Source organism: Helianthus annuus, chromosome 3 (genome assembly GCF_002127325.2).
Source record: "Helianthus annuus cultivar XRQ/B chromosome 3, HanXRQr2.0-SUNRISE, whole genome shotgun sequence".
Lineage (NCBI taxonomy): Eukaryota > Viridiplantae > Streptophyta > Magnoliopsida > Asterales > Asteraceae > Helianthus > Helianthus annuus.
This window is the reverse complement of record NC_035435.2, coordinates 9,715,176-9,723,309: the sequence shown is the minus strand read 5'-3', so window position 1 is coordinate 9,723,309 and position 8,134 is coordinate 9,715,176.

Sequence of the window (8,134 nt, the reverse complement as noted above, 5' to 3'; positions counted from 1 at the left end):
TTTCACAAGGCAAACAACCTATCGCTTTTTTTAGTCAGAAGCTGGGCCCACGTATGTAACTTGCCTCCATGTACCAGCGCGAAATGTTCGCAATTACTCAGGCAGTGGCAAAGTGGAGACAATATCTTCTGGGACGAAAGTTTATTATTATTACCGATCAAGAATCCCTTAAAAACCTAAAAGATCAAGTTATTCAAACTCCAGACCAACACAAGTGGCTCGGGAAACTTCTGGGGTTTGACTTCGATATTCTCTATCGACCCGGTAAACTCAACGCAGCGGCTGATGCACTTTCGCGGGCTCCACTCGCCCAGATTATGGCTTACTCCACTATTGAACCGGGTTTTCTTGAGGCTGTTCGTCATGCTACTGCCAATAGTGCAAAATTACAAGGTCTTATCACCCAATTACGGTCAGATCCTCTTTGTTTACCTGGCTTCTCTACCAAAGATGGGTTGTTGTTCTTTTTTAGTCGCTTAGTTTTACCCACTCGTTCTCCGTTATGTCACCAACTCATGACCGAGTTCCACTCATCAGTTATCGGGGGTCACTCCGGGGTCACTCGTTTCTTTCATCGGCTTTTTTCCAATTTCTATTGGAAAAATATGTGTCGTGAACTCGTGATCTCAAGAACTTTGTTGCTCAATGCCATATATGCCAACAAACTAAAGCTTCATTCTTGCCACCCGGCGGTCTTCTACAACCGCTACCTATTCCAAACTTGGTCTTCGAAAGTGTTGCCATGGACTTCATCACTAGCCTTCCCGCATCGCGTGGAAAAACGGCAATTTTGGTGGTCTTTGACCGGCTTTCGAAATACGGTCATTTCATAGCCTTGCCGACTCACTTCAATTCTGTTTCTGTAGCAGCGGTTTTTGTGTCCGAAATTGTTCGATTACACGGTGTTCCGGTGGATATTGTCTCAGACCGCGATGCTCGTTTTATGACTGAATTTTGGAAGGAATTGCATCGGCTACATGGCACCACCCTTTCTTTCAGCACCGCTTATCACCCACAATCCGATGGCCAAACGGAAGCACTTAACAAGTGCCTAGAGATGTATCTACGTTGTTTCGTTGCTGATAAACCTAAAGAGTGGCTTTTCTCTGCCGTGGGCCGAATTCTGGTACAACACCTCTTATCAAACCGCTACCCATTTAACCCCCTTTGAGGTACTTTATGGAAGAAAACCACCAACTGTTGTCCAATACATACGAGACTCCACTGGCAATTCTCTCGTAGCAGATCAGCTCTTATCTCGTGATGAAGTCCTTGCAAACCTTAAAACCAACTTGGCAAAAGCTCAAAATCGTATGAAGGCTATGGCAGACAAACACCGCCGTGAGGTACAATTTCAAGAGGGTGATTGGGTTTATGGAAAGCTGCAACCTTTTCGCCAAAATTCAGTCCGTCTCCAACGTCATCACAAACTAGGTAGGCGGTTCTTTGGACCTTATCAGGTTTTGTCTCGTATCGGCCCAGTTGCATATAAGCTCAATATACCAGACTCAGCCCGGATTCACCCCGTTTTTCACGTCTCCTTACTGCGTAAATGCATTGGGCTTCCGGATCAACAGGTGACACCCTTGAATCTAGTTGATTCCACTGCATCTATGATCCTTCAGCCACAAGCCATCATCGGCCACCGTACTATCCACCGCGTAGGACAACTAGTTCCACAAAGCCATGTGCAATGGGAGGGTCTACCGGTTACTGAAGCAACTTGGGAAGATAATACCCATTTGCTGAAATTATTTCCTATGTTACACCTTGAGGAGGACAAGGTGATTTTTGACGACGGAGGTAATGTTGTGAGCACTCTGGATCATCAAGAGCAGCAGCCCATTAGTCAACAAGAGCCAAGGAAGAGTAACAGGCCCAAGAAACAGCCCAATCGATACCAGGATTTTGTGATGGATGCCATGTCAGCTGAGTAGTGAGGACCACATGGAATGCTTAATATAAGGAAATGGCGAGGGAGTGTGAGGGGCATGAAAAGTTTATTGTTAAGTTGTTATTCTCTCTCTTACCTTATACTCTGTACTTCTCTCTCTCACCATATCCAATTCTATGAATAAAGCCATTCTTCCTGTGGTTACATTGCTCTAATTTCAATTTCATTCTCAATACAATTTAGCACACACTTCATTGTGCATGTTAGTATGATACTTAAAATAGGTATATAAGATCATTTTGTTACGATAATTTGTTTTGTTTGTTATTGTCATCGTTAAGCGGTATGCGCATATAATATATGTGTGTGGGCGCTTGGGGGGGGGGGGGGGGGCAAAAATAAAAATGCATTAATTTTAACGTTATTTTAATAATTTCGTGAAAATCATGTTAAAAGAGGGAGATGATTAATCATGCATCATGTAGTGACGTTGATAGCCGAAAGACAAAGGGGTACATGCATTAATCAATCTTCGTGTTAATTGTTGAGTGTTATGTGCCTTATGTCCAAGGCATGATGCAAAACTACTATTGAGTCGGGGGTCTAACTGGAAGTAGTCTCTCTATTCCTACGGGGTAAAGCACCAAAATTATTTTGGACTAATATAAATATATTTTCTGACTAATAGATAAATATAAAGGTGCCAACAGAAGGCAAATACAATGCCCAAATGGCCTTAATCACCAAACATCACAGCAAACAGATATAGGAATATTACCACAGTAAATACTCCAGGATTTAGGTGTGTTCATAAACCATTGAAAGTTTAAAACCCGCCTAACCACCCAAGCCGAAGCAAATCGGCTGGTTTGAGATTTAAACGGTTCGGTTCATTGTCTACGGTTTGGAAAGCGGGTTTAACATTTTAGATACGTATGGAGCTTGGAACCGGCTGTCCGTTTATCTCTGTTGTTTATTTCTTTTTTTCTTTTTTTTGGGGGGATATGCAGTTATGTATATGTGTAATATTCATGAACCATCTTTATCATTTCTAACGATTTTTAATTTTTAAAGATACCCGTTGACCCAACCAACCCGACCATTTTGGTTTGACTTTTTTTTCCAAATTGTAGTTGGTAGTGCTGCTTAAAATTCTCGTCAAAACCAACCGAACCAAACCGTGATCTGCCCTTCATTTGACATTCTTTTATTGATAGACTTATTTCAAGTCTTTCAAGAATGTTTATACACACTTACAACCGATACTAGGCGCGAAGAGAGCATTGCCTTAGTTGATGATGAAAACATCAATTATGTCTGCAATTTAAAGGGTTGGGTAGTGGACGATATGGCACAAGAAGAGTTCAAAGTTTTAGTGATTGGAATTTTGTTCGGATAATGAGCGCAAGATATTTGAAATTTTGAACGTGAAAGATGTTGAGTTTATAAGAAATGTTAGGCCTCAATACCGCCTAAGCCTTGTAAGCTATTTGGTTATGAATGAGAGAAAAGCTCAACATTTAAACATGTTTAGGTTATGAGAATTGGAAAGTCTCCACCTGAGTAACAAAAAAAAACAAAATTGTTAGCTCCAAGTGAGCAAAACGAAGAAGCCTTTTAAGCGCCTTTATGTCAACAGGGAGTCTGGGACTGTTGTCGACCAAACCTCATTGAGAACAATGAGTCTTTGAAGGGGGTAATTGTAAAACCTGAGATGAATCCCACATCCCTACGCCATTTGGAATGTGGTGTAAACCTTATCTAAGGGCAATGGGTCACTAGTCCTTTCCTCCTTGGAGGTGTTGTTTGCAACACCTTACACGAATCCCAATCCCACATCGATTGTAAATAGAAGTGGTGTTGGGTTCATAAAGAATGTTTAGCCTCACATACGAACAACACGTTTTGAGTGTTTCGGCTTGAGCAAATTTTTGTCTTCTAGGTCAATTTGCGGCTTGTAAGATTAGTTTGAGGAAAGTTGCAACTTTGATCAACTTGAGTAGATCTCTATAGAAAGGGATAACGCTATAAGCTTTAATTCACTATGTCAAACGAAATCTAGAAAAGAGTCTCGGGTTACTATTATATGTTTAGCTTTGAGACTTTAGCTTCTCTTTGTCAAAGCCAAATCGCGATGTTAGATACAGGATTTGAATCTTTGATACACACTTACCACCTTGAAAAACCTATATTCAGTTTTGTGCCTACTAGTTGATTCTTAGCTAGTCTTATAAGCTTGACATACAAAAACTTTTTTATTCTAACTTTGTTTTAAATCATCATCGAATCAGCATTTGTTAAAGCCCAGACGTATCCATCAGAACTTTAACAAACCCACCCATGAAACACTCTATGAAACATTGCATTACATATCAAAACATGTAATAGCCAATAGGTGTTAGAAAACAGTTTATATGCTTTAATAATGAAAAATCCTCGATTGTGTGAACTTTCTTACGTTTTTCATGCTTAACTGTTCATTTTCTTACATTATCATTTATCTTTTCATAGATTGTTAATGTTAATTAATTAATCTGTTCCATATGGTAACCAAATTATGAAAACTACAAAATCCTAAATAACATTGTAATAGTTATGAAAACTACAAAACCCTATATAACATTGTAAATGATATCTCTTCAAAATCCTAAAGGATCGAATACCTTGAATGCAATATCGACATCTACATAACCAAAGCAAACCTCAAGTTGATTCCTATGATTTTGTAATCTTTATCAATGGCAATGTTAACCCTCGGGCTCGGACGATCGCTACTAGGGTTTCGGTTATGGAGGATAATGGTGGGGAGAGAATCCAACCTTTTATCCGCTACCGGTCTCGTACCTGTGAAAAGGTATATTTTTTTCTAATATATTGCCCGGTCTTATACCAGTCAGATATCAGGTATACCGGTCCTGAATGTCTGGTACTTTTGTCCTACTTGTTATGGGGTTTGTTTGGAAGGAATCCCTAAATAAATTGAAAATTGGGGTAATTCTAATTCTAATTAAGTACTAGTCAGATAGCAGGTAAACCGGTCCTGAATGTCTCAATAGGGTATTTTTTCCGTTCATGTTATGGGGTTTGTTTGAAAGGAATCCCTAATAAATTGAAAATTGCGGTAAATCTAATTCTAATTAAGTAATTATATACTTCCCTCTATTTTTATTCTAACCTTCAAATTAATGAATTATAAAGAGTTGCATATTTTTTAACGGCAACTCTTACATATTCCTAAATTAAACCAAGTAAATTTTAATCTACTCCTTGTTTGGAATTGAACCCAAAACCTTCTTTTAAGTTTTAAGAGGCAAGAGTCTCTATCAAATGAGCTAGCCCCACATTTACAAGTCCTTGTTTGGAAGTCTCCACCCATGTAACAAAAAAAACAAAGTTGCTAGCTCCCAGTAAGCAAAACGAAGAAGCCTTTTAAGCACTTTTGTGTCAACTGGGAGTCTGGGACTGTCGTCGAGCAAACCTCATTGAGAACAATGAGTCTTTTAAGGGGGTAATTGTAAAACCTCAGGTGAATCCCACATCCCTATGCCGTTTGGAATGTGGTGTAAACATTATCCAAGGCAATGAGTCACTAGTTCTTTCCTCCTTGGAGGTGTTGTTTGCAACACTTTACACGAATCCCACATCGATTGTAAATAGGAGAGGTGTTGGGTTCATAAAGAATGTTTAGCCGCACATATGATCAACACATTTTGAGTGTTTCAACTTGAGCAATTTTTTGTCTTCTAGGTCAATTTGCGACTTGAAAGATTAGTTTGAGGAAAGTTGCAACTTTGATCAATTTGAGTAGATCTCCATAGAAAGGGATAACGCTATAAGCTTTAATTCACTACGTCGAATGAAATCTAGAAAAGAGTCTCGAGCTCAGGGCCGGCTGAAGGGGGATCTAACTCAAACCAGGGCTTTCGGCCCCCACTTGAGAAGGGCCCCCAATTTCTAGAAGAAAAACAAAACTTTGTATAGGGTAACTAGGGCTTGGAAAATGGAAGAGTTTTGAGCAGACTGTGGGTTTTAATGGTGAAGTTCATGAATCTAGGTGTGAGACATCAGACATATGTATAATTTGCAGGTTCCCAAAGAAACTGTATTTATTATCAGTTCAACTCCTTTTTGCAGTATGCTACTTCATAGATTCATCTTAACAGTCTCTAAATATTTCCTCATGCTTTTGTGTATACTTGAAATTGTGGCAGTTAAAGGGTAATCGTAACGACCCAACAAGTACTTAAGAACAAAATTTGAAGGCTTAATTCTACAACTAAGCCAAAAGCAAATAAAATTGAAGAAGCTGAGGTATTTACTTTTTTATTTTTTGCATTAACCCGACTGTTATTTAATCGTTCATAGGTTCCAAAATTGTGAAGGTGATCTTTTTTTCATTGAAGTTTTCTCCCTACTTATTAATCACGTAGTTTAATTTTTCTTGCCTATTGTGCTAATCTGTTTATTGCTATAAATGTTAATTTGGCTAAATTGTTGATCACTTGCCAAGTGTTAACTTGCCGACAAAGTTTTTTAATTATTAGTTTACCGAGAAAGCATGCAGTAATAGCTTTTTTTAACATAATTTTTAAGATGGTTTTACAAGCCTGCTGAAGACTCTGGTTGTTGTACCAAACAAGATATATGAGGTGCGGTATTTGGTATCCACTTTTTCTCAATTTTGGTATCGGTATAGTACTGGTATGATACTGATCTCATCCCTATTGTTGTAAAGATGAAATTAGAAAAAAAAACAAGAATGTTTACAAAATCTTAGAGGTGGCAAAATGTATCAAGTATAATGATCAAAGTTGTAAATATGTACACTAACTCATTTCTCTTGTTGTCTTCTATGTTAATAGCAATGACATTCAGAAAAGGGCCTTGAAATTTCATTTCGCTTTAGGCCTCCACAAAGGCTGAGCCGACCCTGCTCGAGCTACTATTATATGTTTAGCATTGAGACTTTAGCTTCTTTTTGTCAAAGCCAAATCTCAATGTTAGTATTTAAATCTTTGATACACAATTACCACCTTGAAAAACCTATTTTCGGTTTTGGATCTAGTAGTTGATTCTTAGCTTGTCTTTTAAGCTAGACATGCAAAAACTTTTTTATTCCAACTTTTTTTCTTAATTATTCAGTTTTAAATCAACATTTGTTAGTTCTTCGATAACCTAAGACATATTCATCAGAACTTTAATAAACCTACCCAGGAAACACTTTGTGAAACATTACATTACATATCAAAACATGTAATACCCAGTAGGTGCTAAAACAGCTTAGTTTCTTCAAGAATAAAAAATCCTCAATTGTTGAATGAATTTTCTGTTAGGTATCAAATCAAATTAGGCTCGAGTGGAAGCGAACAAACACACACATACATACTAGCAGAAAATAAAGAACACAAGAATTTACGTGGTTCAGTCAAGGTGACCTACGTCCACGAGTTGCAACTAGGGTTTCACTTTTATTAGGTACTCACAAGCTATTCATAGATTGCCTTAGATTACAATTACATCATGGATATATATAGAACAAGATTAGGGTTAACTGCTTAGTCAACAAGTTAACTAAGTTAAGTGGGCCTATAACCTAATTCGGGTTAGTTGACCTAACTATTTAGGGCCAAACATCAAAGCCTACGAACCCAACAATCTCCCACTGGGAGGCTTTGCATAGACCATAAAGTCCAACCAAATAAACCCATCACTAGTAACTTTAGTAGTCTTCACGTTCAAGTCTTCCAAGCCTCCACTTCCAAGAACAAGCTATGACTCTAGTCCTCCAAGCCTCTATTCCCAAGAACAAGCTAAGAATCCAATCACATCCAAGCCACCTAGTTGCAACCACACCTCTTATCAAGTACCTGAGAGACCAGTTGAAGCTCCCATAAGCTCCAAGCCAACAGTCTTATTAGATCCAGTCGTGACTGAAACCGCCATTGACCCATTATCTATCTCAATTGGCTTGCACGATCCACCAGCTCTAGCGATACACCGAGAATTAATACCACTTTCCACATTTTGCAAACTATTTCCAGGAAAGCATTTTTCTCCAGTCGGAACCTTCTTCTTCAAAACCCAACAGTTCTTTGTGATTGTACCTGGAACATGACCTGTGCTCCTACTATCACCAAATCCCTTGACTGGCTTAAACTTAGACCCCCGACTAGATTCAACTGATATCCCTAAAACACAAGGATTCAAGTTTGCAATTTGACCCCCCTTCCACTTATTAGA